At 42.1% G+C, this 16294-nt stretch overlaps 1 long non-coding RNA gene across 1 annotated transcript; it reads left to right on the forward strand.

The window, feature by feature from the left end:
• The first annotated feature begins 12777 nt into the window (after positions 1-12777).
• On the forward strand, positions 12778-13256 carry LOC121990008. The gene is made up of 3 exons (XR_006114399.1): positions 12778-12814; positions 12982-13067; positions 13199-13256. It is a non-coding gene; the product is annotated as an uncharacterized LOC121990008 (long non-coding RNA).
• The last annotated feature ends 3038 nt before the right edge of the window (positions 13257-16294 follow it).

The raw sequence follows: 16294 nt of genomic DNA on the forward strand, positions 1-16294 counted from the left end.
GGCGCCGGTGGAGTCTTCCTAACCCTCTTTGGACATTTACTCTTGTAATGTCCAAATTCCCTACACTCAAAGCATAATATATGCAATTTATTTGAAATTGAAATGCTTGAGTTACCTAGGGTTGAGGATGGATGAAGACTTTCTTCTTCATCCCTTCCGGAGGTAGACGCTTCTTCCTCTTGCTCCATTCTTGAAGAAGAACTCTCCTCCTCTTCTTCCTTAGATGTTGAGTAGCCCTCAACTTCTAATTCCTCTCCTCCATGAAGTGAGCTACTTAGCTCACTTGACTCCTCTTCATGACTTGAAGTGGAGCTTCCCTCATGGAACTTGGCCAAGTTGTTCCACAACTCCTTGGCATTGTTATATCCACCTACCTTACACAAAATGTCATTAGGTAATGAATATTCAAGAATTTTCGTTACCTCATCGTTGATTGTGGATTGGTGGATTTGCTCCTTCGTCCACTTTTTCTTCTCTAGGGTTTCTCCGTCTTTATCCACCGGATGAGTAAACCCTACCTGCACACAACTCCAATGAACTAGGTTAGTCATAAGAAAGTACTTCATTCTTACCTTCCAAAACGTGAAGTCGTCGCGATCGTAGAAGGGTGGAATCGTGATGTCCTCTCCGAGTTGATCCATCTCTAGCTTGTGCTCCCTCGGGTGTTAATCCGTCGAAGAGCGACCTTGCTCTGATACCACTTGTTAGGATCGATGATCGCGGCTAGAGAGGGGGGTGTGAATAGCCGACCCCAAATCATTCGTTTCTTTCTACAAATCAAGGTTAGCGCAGCGGAAATAACTAAATAGAAACGCAAAAAGGAAAGATCAAACCTCAAACTCGAAATCGACGATGTAACGAGGTTCGGAGATGAAACTCCTACTCCTCGGCGTGTCCGTAAGGTGGACGAAGCCTATCAATCAGTCGGTGGATGAGTCCCTGGAAAACCGGCTAATAAGAACTCCTTCTGGGTGGAGAAACCTCACCACAAACTCTTGCAACAGCAAGATTAGAGTACAAGTACAAGAAGCACAACAAGATACAAATATAAAGATGAATGTAACAACTCTTGCTTGCCTTCTCGTCGTCGACTGAAATCTGTAGATGAAGCACCAACTTCACGGACGAAGGTGAAACCAATCGAGGAAGCTCACGCGAATCTTCGGAAGCGAGCTCAATTGATTTGCAGCAAGAACAGGAGGAAGAAGAAGAAAGAAGCGCCCTCGATCTCCTTTTATAAACGCCGATATCCCGAGCCAACTGCGAACCCGCAAGCAAAAGGCGAACACGAAGCCGAAATAACCTGGCCGTTGAGTCCACGCGGCTGAGGCGACAATCGAGGCATCACCCGATCGGTGCAGAACTGATCTGATCGGTCATGGGGACCGATCAGGCTCCTGATCGGTCCCGGACCGATCAGAGGTCAAACAGAGTTGCCCTCTGTTCGATACCTGATCGGTCCCGGGACCGATCAACGTGGCCCTGATCGGTCCCCTGACCGAGGCACAGCGATCGCTCGATCGGTCTCGCATCGATCAAGTCTTGGTTTTTACCCAAACCAAGTCCAAACCAATATCCGGTCAACCTTGACCTCTTGGTACATCATGCTTAGCATCCGATCACTCCCTTGACCTGCTAAGACTCCCCACCAAGTGTCCGGTCAATCCCTTTGACCCACTTGGACTTTTCTCTTGGTGTCAAGTATTCGGTCACTCCCTTGACCTACTTGACCTTCTCAACACCAGATGTCCGATCACCCTTGATCCATCTGGATTTTCCCTTGCCCGGCTCCACTCACTAGGACTTTCACCTAGCTTCACTCACTAGGGTTTTCACCTGGCTTCACTCACCAGGATTTCCAATCTGCCCGGCTTCACTCACCAGGACTTTCCAACTGCCTGGCTTCACTCACCAGGACTTTCCCACTGCCTGGCTTCACTCACCAGGACTTTCACCTAGCTTCACTCACTAGGGTTTTCACAACTTCCTGGCTTCACTCACCAGGACTTTCCCACTGCCTGGCTTCACTCACCAGGACTTATCCGTCTGCCTGGCTTCACTCACCAGGACTTTCCACATCCGGTCCAGAGAATGAGCTACCGAGCCCTCTCTGACCTAGTCCGGAGAACGAGTTACCGAGCCCTCTCCGACTTCCCATGTGCCAAGCTTCCATACTTGGACTTCTCCGTGCCAAGTCTCCATACTTGGACTTTTCCCGTGCCAAGCTCCCTGCTTGGACTTTTCACCAGATGTCTGGTCAACTCACCTCGGGTCAACCAGGTCAACCTTGACCACGGGTTGCACCCACAATCTCCCAAGCTTGTATCCTTGTAAAACATCAAGATACAACTTTTCTGTTCACGTCAAACATTGTCAAACATAACTCGTCAAACATCAAAACACAACTCGAGTCAAGTCAACTCGAGTCTGGTCAACCAGGTCAACCTTGACCTAAGGTTGCACCAACAGTTTTGATTCATTGACTTATGGTGCACTTTCTATATATATACATGGTTTAGCTCAGGATATTTTGTGGTTAGTGTCATGCACCATTTGCATGATTGCATGCTGTGCGATAGTCCGCTCCATTATTGTTGAGAACATCGCTAGTTACATGGATCTGCATACACCACCACTCATGTGTTAGTGGTCGATTCAGGCAGTGTGTGTTGCAACAGGGACTTTGTTTGGCTCCGTTGGTCTGCTCATGGGTAGCGTGATGCAACGTGTTAGCCGGAAGGGATTCCTCCCCGTCATCGTGTACCGGGAGTTGAGAGCATTGCGCTCCCCCATTTATGATTTGGGGTAGGAGGATAGGTGTACTCCGACAGCATCCCGTCCACTCGGTCACTCATCAGGAGTAGTGACGACAGAGTGCACGATTGTCACAGCCCTACCCACTCGGCCTCACTATTGGGTGTAAGATGATCGACTGGCGTCAGGGGTGACCAGGACACATCATTGGCATCATATGCATGATGCATTTAGTGCTTGTGTTTGTGTTTGCTGCATTTATATGTTGCATATTATTTGGATACCTATGTTTGACATGCATACAGGATTTTCATATCACTCGGACTATTTGTCCTTATACCCAGGTCCTGGTAAGTACAGTTTCTCTCCTGTTTACTTCAGATGCATTTTTATCTTTCTTATAACGGGAGACTGTACGCATGATTAGTGCTAGGTGTTATTTCCCTACTTTGTATATCAGTTGTACCTGCTGAGTGTTGGACTCACCCCACCTCCATTGTTGTTATTTTTCAGGCTGATGCTGTCAGGAGAGAGTTCCAGTTTCTAGTCCCCTGCAGACCACGAGGACTTATTGATCTTTTGGTTTTCTTCTTACATAGACTATGTTTTGAACTTTTTATGTTTTGGTTGTTTTACTTATGGATCTTGTATGGATTCTTATCGTTGATGGACTTTGTTGTAGTTTGGATATGTTTTACTCCATGCCTGCCTGGACGGCAGAAGAGGTTAGTTTGTCGGATTTGAGCTTTACGAGTGTAGTAGAGTAGGGTTGATTTCGAGTCAGAGTATTATTCTTCTGTTTACTTGTTATATAAACTGCGTGGAATGTCTGTGTATTGGATTTTATTTCTGCTATTATTCCAGCCGCATGTGGCTGAGGTATGTGGATATGTAGAAAGTTTCAGATTATCCGCCGTACAAGGGAGATGCTGCCAAAATTTTATCGGACAGGGACTCCTCCGGGGCGTGACACTCTCTTGTGGCCGACCCTCTCCCTTTCCTTTTCCCTTGCTCTCTTTTGTTCCTTGGTGGTGGTTGTGGCTGAATTCTAGAGAAGGAGGAGGAGCTTTTGGGTGGTATTCATCTTGGAGGATCGTCACCTACACGACATCCAAGAGGAGGCGAGGAATACTGCAAAAGATCTTGAGGTTATTAGCATACAAAGAAATAGTATAACTAGTAATTGGTTTCCACATCATGCTAGTTTTTCTTTGTATTAATTCCAAACACAAGAGACATATGATTCTAGAGTTTTGAATTTGTGATTCGAGTTTATATATTTTTTTTATTTTTCGAATTTGTGATTCGATTGTTCTTTTTGGTTAAACCTAGAGTTATATATGGAAATTAAATATTAGCTTTCCTTAAAAGGCTTTGTCTAGGCAGTGGTGGATGATCCCATACCTAAGAAGGACTAGTGCCTCGCCATGCAGTCCTGGAAGCCAATTTTGGAAATTAATATTTAATTAAATTTATAATATAGGTAGATTTGGATCAATAATGTTATGTATTGTTTGTGATCCAAATCTAAACCATTAAGAATAGATAAGTTAAATTTAGAATCAATAATGTTAAGTTCCGTTTATGATTTCTAATTTAATTTCTAAATAACACAATAGGTTGTTTAGGAAATGTTCGACACTTGTACAAATTTTTTGTACAGTGGAGCCGGTACGATCTTCCTAGGACCAACCAACAAGGTTCACCCTTGTATTTGATATGTGTATATGACTGTGCAGATTTGCAAGATACACATATGACTCAAGTTGATGGCTTCGGGTCTGGTGATGAAGGATGGAGCATCTGAGGGACCGTAGAAAAGACAGCAAGGCCTAGGGCCAAGGGAAGCGACTTCAAGGTATATGCGAAGGATGACATTGGGATAAGCCGCGGGATTGGGTGCATCTAAGGGACGAGAGCCAAAGGAAGTAGGCTGGAAGGCAAGAGGTCAAAGCTGCAATGAAGAGTCAAGTGAGTTGTAAGTGTTAGCTAGAGCCCTAGAGCCAATCATTTGATGATTGTATTTTGGACTTGTTGTATCATATTCTATATAAATAAAGGCATTTAGTTTTTGGTTATTATACTTACTTGTATTGGTGCCAAATAAACTAAGTATAGTAACGTCCTTGAGTAGAAGGTTCTTACCTATATCAATCGGTTAGTTGAACCGATAGTGAGATGATATAGGGAACACTACTCTAAATCATTCCTAGTCGAGTATTAACATTCAGGGACAATGTTAATGAGACTAGCATGTAGGTCAACTCGATGACTTGATCTCACAAGTCATGGATATAGAGATATCAAGTTGACACATGAGTATGCATTAGAGAATGTATACTGAATGACCCGCCATGAGAAAGTATCATGGATCGTTATATGAGTGTCATATACTTTCTCATGTGGCTATTAGTATGACTACTAGTCCTTAGACCTGAAGTCACCATGGTTCCCTACATAAGGAGTTATGTACTTTAGTTTCGTCAAACGTCACCCGTAACTGGGTGGACTATAAAGGTGATTACTGGGTATGTAACAAATTATGCAGAGAGATGTGAGTGATGTAGATGAGATCTATCTCTCCTATATGAAGGGAGTGACATCGGTATTCTTGATAGAGTGAGACCACGAAGTGCATGGCCATGCCCAAATGAGTCAATATAGGATATTGAGCTCATTTGATTTAGTGAGTCTACTTGGAGTTCAAGATTTAGATTGGTCAGAGGATGACACGGTCTATGCCTCACATTGGCCAATCTAGATGTCTAGGATAGAAGGACACTTGTCATATATTGTGAGGAGTCACAACTAGTAGTCACAAGGTGATGTTGGATCTCAACATTCTTGTAACTTGGGTAGTAATGATGTGTTGCTAGATACCGCTCATTACTTATGCTCCTAAATGGGTTTAGGGGCATTGCTAATGTTACAAGAACCTATAGGGTCACACACTAAGGACAATTAGATGGAGATTAGGTTCATATGATGAACCAAGAGGACTTGATTCATTTAATGGATCCAATTGGATTAAGAGTAATCCAAATTGGGCTAATTGAGTTAGACTCAAGTTGATTCATGTATACAATGAGTCTAATTTAGATTATGACTCATTAGATCAATTTAATTTAATGAATTAGATTCATTATATTAAGTTGGCTTGAATCAAATGGTTAGATTAGATCAACCATGGAAGAGATTTGGTCAAGTTAGACTTGACTTGAGAGGAAGATGAAAAGTCAAGTTAGACTTGACTTTATGCCACCTCATTGGTGAGTTGGCATTGATGTGGACTAATGATGTTACTCCAAATCATCATTGGGTGCCACCTCATGGAAGTTACAAAGCCATTCTCTTTAATGGCTTCACATTAATGATACTTAATGCATTAATGTGGAGAGTTACACACATGATGGTGGCCGGCCACTTGAATGAGAAGAATAACTTTTCATTTTAAAAAAAAATTATTCTCTCATTCATTCCTTCTTCTTCCTCCTTGAGTTCTTCTTGCTCTCTCCCTCTCCTCTTCTTGCCGTGGCCTATCAAGGTGCTAGCACACCTTTGTTTAGGTCTTCTCCACCTAAGTTGTCCGTGTGGATACTTCTAGAGGACCGTACGCTTGACGGTCTAGAGATCCGGCATTTTGGACAAGCGGGATTTGCGTAGGGCGCGCATCAAGGGTATATACATCTCAACCTTTGTAGATTTAGTGTAAATTGAAGTTTTCTAACTCGTACTCAAAATTTTTTGAATTTTTCCTTTGCACGGATCCGGTGGCATGGGTGATTCGGGGTTTCCGCGACGCGAAAAACGGTTTTCGCGGCCCGAAAAACCCAACAGTGGTATCAGAGCCACGTGCAAAGCGAATACGAGTTTCTTTTGTGTTTTTATGAAAACTTTTCAGATCTGTAATATTCTGTAAATTTAGGTTTTTTATAGTTTTTATGGGTAATTTTCTCGTAGAAGCGAAGCACAAGTGTTTCAGGGCTTGTAGGCTTCTGTTACAGGGAAGATTTTTCCAAAACGGCCAAGTTTCGCCCCAAAACTTTTTGGGACAGCGGACTAAGGCGCTGTTAGATCGCAATGGAACCCTCGCGATGGTTAGATCGCGGGTAGGGGCGCTGCCCCTGGCCCCGCAAGGGGATTCGTTCCGCGATTGCGCCCGAAAACCGCTAAACGGAACCACCAGGAAATTGTACTCGTAAAAATTGTAAAAATTATAGAAAAATTACAGAAAATTATAGAAATATATAATTTTGAATTATATATATTATTTTGTGATAGTCATGGGCCAAAGACCTAATTCGATTGGATAATTCGTGTTGTAATTCATAATACGGCCTGTGTGCCGTGATGTGATGTGCGTGTTGTATGTTTTATTTTTCGCGACCTGTGCGTCGTGCCTTTCTCTTTTATTCTTGTTGTAAATTAGATTTAGACTCGAATGTAACTCGAGTTTCAAAATGTAATGTAAATTTTGAAGAGGTGGAAGGTCCACTCGAGACGGAGTTACAAGGAGGGCGCGAGCAACACGAGGTGGTCAAAGGAAGGAGCTTGAGAAGCTGTTGACCTTAGGTTGACCATCCGATCTTCTCATTGGCTTGAGAAGATCGTAGTAGGGGCCATGACATAATCACAAAATTATTTGATTAATTATTTAATTAATTGTTTTTGTGTGTATGTGATGCATGCTAGTTAATTAAGTAATTAATTAGTGCCTAACGATTAGATTAGATCTAAGTCGTGCACATGATGCACCCTTTGATTAGATTAGATCTATCGAGTATATGATACGCATCATCTTTTAGATTAGATCTAAATCACGTCAACTCGTAATGCCTACCATGTCGTGATACCTACCACTACCTCGATCGCATGTTGTTGTTGAATTTGCCAAAGCAGAGCAACACATACTATCTTGGTAGGGTACGGAGGGACAATCTTGGTCCCGCTTATCAACGCATGGGTGAGTACAACTCAATTAGATTGAGTATTCTTAGTTAACTCCGTTGGATCGAGTATAACTATAGGCATTCTTCCAACGGTTGGAAAGATAGGTCAAAATCACATATATATTAACTCTTGGGCGTATTAGCCAAAGCTAACTCGAGTTTTAATATAAATGCGGATTTTGATCCTATAAACAAGAGTTGCATAGAAATATAATTGGTAATCGTTACCTACCGATCATACTAAGTCTTGGGCGTATTAGCCAAAGCTAACTCAAGGGTTAGTATGATGTGGATCTTGTCCCACAAGAATTATAGAATTCAGTGGGAGCATCATTTAATTAAAAGCCAAATTAAATGATTTTAAAAGAATATGCTATTTATTTCTGCAAATTTTTTGTTGTAGATAACCATGACGTCGAATACGAACTCTTTCTCCCTGCGTTCTGTCCTTAAGAAGGACAAGCTCAACGGAGCAAATTTCCTGGACTGGTACAGGAACCTGAGAATAGTTCTCACTCAGGAATGTAAACTGTACGTTCTGGAGCAGCCCATTCCGGAGGCTCCTCCTGCCACTGCCACGCGAGCTGACCGGGATGCTTACAAGAAGCATCAAGATGACGCATTAGATGTGTCCTGTCTAATGCTCGCAACCATAAAATCTGAGCTTCAGAAGCAACATGAGTTGATGTGTGCTTACGATATGGTTGAACATCTTCGTCAACTATATCAAGGACAAGCAGGGCACTGGAAGAGGAACTTCACAGGATACCTGGAAGATCTTAAGAAGAAGAGAAATAAGGTTTTTACTTCAGGTATAAATGTTATAGAAGTCAACCTCTCTATTTCTTCGTCGTGGGTATTAGATACCGGATGTGCTTCGCACATTTGTACTAATGTACAAGCACTGAGAAATAGCAGAGCATTGACAAAGGGCGAGATAGACCTACAAGTAGGCAATGGAGCACGGGTTGTTGTTGTTGCTGTAGGGACTTATTTTCTATCTCTCCCCTCTGGGCTTATACTAGAGTTAGACGATTGTTGTTATGTGCCTGCATTAACTAAGAACATTATATTAGTTTCTTGTTTGGACAAGAAAGGATTCTCGTTTATAATAAAGAACCAATGTTGTTCTGTCTATTTAAACGATATGTTCTATTATAGTGCACTTCTGATGAACGGACTCTATATTCAAGACCTTGAGAGCTCTATCTATAACGTTAGTACCAAGAGGTTCAAATCGAACGATATGAACCACACCTATCTCTGGCACTGTCGCTTAGGTCATATAAATGACAAGCGCTTATCCCAGCTCCATAAGGATGGTTTGCTGGACTTATTTGATTTTGAATCATATGAGATATGCGAGTCATGCCTACGAGGCAAGATGACCAAGACTCCCTTTAGTGGGCACAGCGAGAGAGCGACTGATTTGTTAGGACTCATACATAGTGATGTATGTGGCCCTTTCAATGTCGCTGCTAGAGGCGGTTATAGATACTTCATCACATTTACTAATGACTTCAGTAGATATGGTTATGTGTATTTGATGACACATAAATCTGAATCCTTTGAAAAGTTCAAAGAATTCAAGAATGAAGTACAGAACCAGCTTGGCAAGAGTATTAAGGTACTTCGATCAGATCGAGGTGGTGAATACTTAAGCCATGAGTTTCGTGACTACTTAGCTGAGTGTGGGATTTTATCTCAACTCACTCCTCCTGGAACACCACAGTGGAATGGTGTATCTGAAAAGAGGAATCATACCTTATTAGATATGGTACGATCTATGATGAGTCACACAGATCTTCCGACATATCTATGGGGATATGCTCTAGACACGGCAGCTTTCATTCTCAACCGAGTTCCATCCAAGGCCGTGATAAAGACACCATATAAGATATGGACTGGGAGAGATGCCCAGGTGTCTTTCATGAGGATTTGGGGCTGTGAGGCTTACGTACGATGTCAAGTCTCAGACAAATTAGGACTCAAATCCGACAAGTGCTATTTCATAGGATATCCCAAGGAAACTAAGGGATATTACTTCTACATTCCCAGTCAGCACAAGGTAGTTATGGCAAAGACTGGGGTCTTTCTAGAAAGGGACTTTGTTTCTAGAAAGACTAGTGGGAGGACGTTCGATCTTGAAGAAGTTCAAGATACGAACAATAACACTGATGCCTCAATGGAAATTGAACTGGAACCACAAAGTGTTGTGGATGATGTTGTTCCACAAGGAGTTGAGGAACAACAACCGGTTCAAGTAGACATACCTCTTCGCAGGTCTGATAGGGTACGTCGTCAGCCTGAGAGATACTCATTTCTCTTGTCTGACCATGATGACGTTGTGCTCATAGAAGATGAGCCTACCACCTATCAGGAAGCTGTGATGAGACCAGATTCTGAGAAATGGCTAGAGGCCATGAGATCCGAAATGGAATCCATGTACACCAGCCAAGTATGGACTTTGGTTGATCCACCTGAAGGGGTAAAACCCATTGGGTGCAAGTGGGTCTTTAAGAGAAAGGCTAACATGGATGGACTTATCTATAAGTGTTGGGTTTTTCGGACCGCGAAAACCGCGTTTTCGCGTCACGAAAACCCCGAAAGCCCCAAAGCCAACGGATCCGTGCAAAGAAAAATTTCGAAAACTACGAATACAAGTTTCTACCGAGATCTACTCCTAGATCTACATGAAAAATGGTTATACCTTTGAAGCGAAGCCCTTCGCGTATCCCGCTCGTCCTCGGTTCGCCGGATCTCGAAAGTGTCAAAGTAGACACTTCTCTATGTGTATCCACACAAGCAAGAGATGGAGAAAAACCTCTAAGGATGTGCTAGCAACCTTAGAGATCAGTAGTGGAGGAGGAGAGGGAGAGAAGAGAACCAAGGAAGAAGAAGATGGAGTTACACATGAAAAATGAAACTCCTTTTCATGAATAAAAGTGGTCGGCCACATTTTTGGCTTGTAACTCCCATGGAATATCAAGAGTCACCACCCTTGGTAACTCCCATGAGGTGGCATTTGGTCAAGTCAAACTTGACCAAATGAAGAAGCCTTGATGATGTGGCATTGGTCAAGTCAAAGTCAAGTCAAAACTTGACTCTTCATCTTCCTACTTATGTCAAGTCAAACTTGACCACTTCTCTCCCTTGGTTGATCTAATGTAACCATTGGTTCAAGTCAATTTTAATTTAATGAATCTCTTTTCATTGAATTAAATTAATTAAATGAGTCTAAGTCCAAATTAGACTCACTTAACACATGAACCAAATTGAGTCCAACTCAATTAGCCTACCTTGGATTACTCTTAATCCAATTTGGTTCATTAAATGAACCTAATCCTTTAGGTTCATCAAATGAACCTAATCTCCATCTAATTTCCCTTTGTGTGTGACCCTATAGGTTCTTGTAACGTTGGCAATGCTCCTAAACCCATTTAGAAGCATAAGTAATGAGCGGTATCTAGCAACATATCATTATTACCCAAGTTACAAGAATGTTGAGATCCAACATCACCTTGTGACTACTAATTGTGACCCCTCACAATATATGACAAGTGTTCTTCTATCCTAGACATCTAGATTGATCAATGTGAGGCATAGACCGTGTCATCCTCTAATCAATCTAAATCTTGAACTCCAAGTAGACTCACTAAATAAAATGAGCTCAATATCTCATATTGACTCATTTGGGCATGGCCATGCACTTCGTGGTCTCACTCTATCAAGAATATCGATGTCTCTCCCGTCATATAGGAGGGATAGATCCCATCTACATCACTCACATCCTTTTGCATAATTCGTTACATACCCAGTAATCGCCATTATAGTCCACCCAGTTACGGGTGACGTTTGACGAAACTAAAGTACATAACTCTTTATGTAAGGATCCATGGTGACTTCAGGTCTAAGGACTAATAGTCATACTAATAGCCACATGAGAAAGTATATGACACTCATATAACGATCCATGATACTTTCTCATGGCGGGTCATTCAGTATATATTCTCCAATGTATACCCATGTGTCAACTTGATATCTCTATATCCATGACTTGTGAGATCAAGTCATTGAGTTGACCTACATGCTAGTCTTATTGCATTAACATTGTCCCTGAATGTTAATACTCGACTAGGAATGATTAAGAGTAGTGTTCCCTATATCATCTCACTATCGGTTCAACTAACCGATTGATATAGGTGAGAACCGTCTACTCAAGGACGTTATTATACTTAGTTTATTTGGCACCAATACAAGTAAGTATAATAACCAAAAACCAAATGCCTTTATTTATATAGAATATGATACAACAAGTCTAAAATACAATCATCAAATGATTGGCTCTAGGGCTCTAGCTAACAATCTCCCACTAGCACTAGTGCCAATCAGTGTAGGCTCTAAGCCCCAATGACCTAGTGTGACCATCATGCTTCCTCTGTGCCAAAGCCTTGGTCAAGGGATCTGCGATGTTAGCCTCTGTGGGTACTCTGCAAATCTTCACATCTCCTCTCTCGATAATCTCTCGAATGAGATGGAAGCGCCGTAGTATGTGTTTGGTCCGCTGGTGTGAGCGAGGTTCCTTCGCCTGTGCTATAGCTCCATTGTTGTCACAATCACTACAACAAAAATGTTAAAAGACAACACCCCAAAGACAACGATTTTAAGAGAAACCGTTGTGAATTTGATCAAAGACAACGGTTTTTGACAAAACCGTTGTCTTTGAACTCCCATTAAATATAAAAGACAACGGTTTTGTGAAAACTGTTGTCATTGAGTGATTTTTTTTTTAAAACAATAACACTTTTTACAATGGTTTTCTAAACCGTTATCTTTAAGCGCGTTTTTAGGGGCTACGACAACAGTTTTGATAAAACCGTTGTATTTGATTTTGGTCTTTTCCCCCCTCATGCACAGTTTTACTTTCCCTCTCTCTGAATATCTTTTCGGCGCTGTGTTTTCTCCTTCACATTCCCGAACCCTAGCTATTTTTCCTTTTCCTCTCCATCGAGCCAGCAAGAAAAGGGTTGTTCTGGACTCTCTCACTTGCGGCTCTTTTTAAAGCACACCTCCGTAACAAGAGGATTTGGCCGGGAACTTTTGGCAACATTGTAAGTGAAAGACTTTTTTTCCCCTAAGATCTGAAAAGTTGATCTTCTCAGATCTCATTCATGAACACTTGTTCCAGTGATCATCATCCTTTCTCTGACAATTGTTATGCCTGCTCATGTTTACCTTTCTATGTTGTTTGTTTTCTCTAATAATCCTTCTTAATCAGTGAAAACTGGCCCTAGCATTACCGATGCAGCCATGGGGAGGATTGCTCAGACAACTAAAGTCATAAGTGAAGGAGGCTATGAAAAGGTATTTCATCAGACTTTTGAGAAACTTCCAGGAGAGAAACTCAAGAAGTCATATGCATGTTATTTATCGACATCATCTGGCCCCATAATGGGGGTTTTGTACCTCTCTACTGCTAACCTTGCATTCTGCAGTGATAATCCTCTTTCTTACAAAGTTGGAGATCAGACTCAGTGGTCATATTACAAGGTACTTCACAACTCACTCTTCTATTTTTCACTGGTCATATCCTGCAGTGATAATTCTTTTACATGTTCTGCACTAATATTCGTTAAAAATTTCCCTTGTTAACTTTGAAATTACAATCATCTTGAGGAATTAAGCACCACATTAGTCCATTTGTGCCCGTTTGTGGTTTTGTTTCTTGTGACCTAGTTCTTCGTGTTACGTGCCTTCCTTTGAAGATTAGATGTCATTCTGTAGGTATTTGGGAAATAACTTGCTTTTAGGTGGAATTCTAATGGAAATAGGGATGCTGAAGAACCTTACTTTGTTAGATTTGAGTGTAAATAGACTCATTGGTCCTACCTCCTATGCTTGGAGAGTTAACTGCCGTCACAAAATTGTACGAAGTAATCACTGCTTGGATTTTGAACGCTAGTGAATTTGGTGGCTAATTTGCGTTAATTGGCTTCCCTTTTTCATCTCTTTTTAGAGATCTTCATTCCAATGGTTTGACTGGTAAGATACCTCCAGAACTTGGTAAGTTGAAGAATCTTGTAGAGTTACGATTAGAATGGAACAGGCTTGAGGGACAAATTCCAGGAGTTACCATGTCAAATTTCTCAGCAACTTTACATACCATGTAAGTTATATTTGTATTATTTTTTATTTATTTTCTTCAAATGCTATGGCTACTAAACTTCTGTTTCCTAGTTAAGATATTATTAAAACTTCTCCACATCATCGACAATGTCTTTTTCCAAGGAAAATATTCTTATACATCATTTCTCACTTCATGGACATATACAACTACCCCACCTAGTAGGACAAGTTTGGTTGTTATTGTTATTTGTATGGACATTGTTGGTGCGGGAAGCATCCGACGATCGAACTCGTGTTTTGATAATGGCAAAGAATTCAAAGTTAAGATGTTTTGTAGTCTAACAAGTCTACTTAAGAATTTCAGGAAAGTCCTAGCTGCGGTTAGGCAAAAGGTAAAACCCAAGGGAGTGGTAACCCTAGGTCATAGGGGGTGGTAACCCTATGCGGAAAGTCTTGGTAGGTCGATGTCTTCAGGCAAAAGTCCTAGGGGGCAGTAACCCTAGGTGGAAAGTCCTGGTGTCGCGAACCAGGTGAAAGACTGGACTAGCCGGGGAAGCGGATGTCCAGCAGAAAGTCCGGAAGCATCGAGTGCTGAGCAAAAGTCCAGTCGATCTGGAGGATCGACTGGCAACAGGTATATCTCCTGAGTGGAGTAGGTGAGGACGCATTCCCCGTAGAGGGAACAGTAGGCGTCGAGTCGACCTAGGGTTTCCGGTCGGAAACCCGAAGTCAGACTCGGACAGTCCGGAGACTGTCTATACTTCATTTATCATGTTTATTGTGCTAACTTTGTGTCGCAGGATATTGTTTGGGACTAACGTATCTTGCAGGTGCAAAGGAGCAACCTAAATCCTCGGATGAACAGTGTCTGAGGCGCCTCCATGGAGCTTGGAGGCGCCTCGGGTGCAAAAGATGAGCTGGCTGTGAAAGTTCATCGAAGGCGCCTTGAAGGGAGTATAAGGCGCCTTGGAAGGCGCCTTGAGCAGGGTATAAGGCGCCTCCAAGGGATGAAGTTCGACCAGTTCAGATCTGATCCACGCGGAAGACTAGGCAGTATGGAGGCGCCTTGAACAACCTTCAAGGCGCCTTGAACACCCTTTATAAGGGGGGTTTCGACCAGCATCTCAAGAAATCAAGTTCTGAGCTTTCCTTCTTCAAGGTGCTGCTAACAAATTCATTCCGAAGTGCTGCTGCAACATTCCGACGACCCGGAGCTTCGTTTTTCTCTTCTTTAAGTTGTCGGTACAAAGTTATTCTAATTGTTGTTGCATTTGTAATTTGTAATTCTTATCGAGCTTATAGTTGTTGCCCACCGGAAGCGATCAAGGATCGCGGGCCTTCGAGTAGGAGTCGCCTTAGGCTCCGAACGAAGTAAATCCCTTTGTGTCTTTGTCTTTATTTTATTCCGCTGCATTTTAATTACTCCGATAGTTTTCCGTTAATCGAACAAATAGCCACGAGCGCTATTCACCCCCCCTCTAGCGCGTCTCGATCCAACAATTGGTATCAGAGTGGGGTTGTTTTGAATTGGTGCAACCACCATTCAAAACAGTTTTTTTTTTCGTGGTTTTGTTCGGAGTCAATTAGAATTTAGCCACATAGCTATATTCTAATTCTTTTTCAAATCGAAGTTGCTCAAAGTTGGTCAATACCACTTGGGCTCATTTTTTTTTCTTTTTTCCTACCCGCACTACTAATCCAAGACTCAGTCTTGGAATAGATCTTGTTGTTTCTATTTCTGTAGATCTAAATGGCCCAACAGGAAGGATATAGCACCGTTCGTCCCCCACTATTTTCCGGAGAAGACTTCGGATATTGGAAGGGCGAATGGAGATATATCTAAAGATCCAGTTCGACACCTGGATGATCGTCAAAACAGGACTGCAACTACCAACTGGTACAGACGGTAAGCCTACATCCTGTGAGAACTGGGAGCCCGCATTTATCAAAAAAGTGGAAGCCGACGCCAAAGCCACCTGCACCATCCAGTGCGGTCTGACCAAAGAAGAGCTCAACAGAGTTGGTCCATTCTCCTCCGCAAAGGAACTATGGGAGAAACTGATCGAACTTCACGAGGGCACCTCGGAAACCAAGGTAAGTAAGCGTGATCTGTTACTTGACAAATTATACAATTTGAAAATGCAGGAAGGCGAGACGGCAAGTTCTTTACACGCTCGAATTCAAGAAATTCTGAACTCCCTTCATGGAATCGGGCAAAAGGTAGAAAACAGAGATATAATAAGGTATGCTCTTAACTCATTTCCTAGGAGCTCATTGTGGGCATCAATGGTAGATGCCTACAAAGTCTCTAAGGATTTGTCTTCCTTAAAATTAGACGAATTATTTAGTGAATTTGAACTCCATGAACAAACTAATGCACGACCATCCGAGAAGGGCATTGCTTTGGTTGTACAAGTCGAACAAGGGAATCAAAGTGCGAAAGATTGAATCGAATCAAGATGAAC

Source organism: Zingiber officinale, chromosome 6B, assembly GCF_018446385.1.
Source record: "Zingiber officinale cultivar Zhangliang chromosome 6B, Zo_v1.1, whole genome shotgun sequence".
In the NCBI taxonomy this organism is placed as follows: Eukaryota; Viridiplantae; Streptophyta; class Magnoliopsida; order Zingiberales; family Zingiberaceae; genus Zingiber; species Zingiber officinale.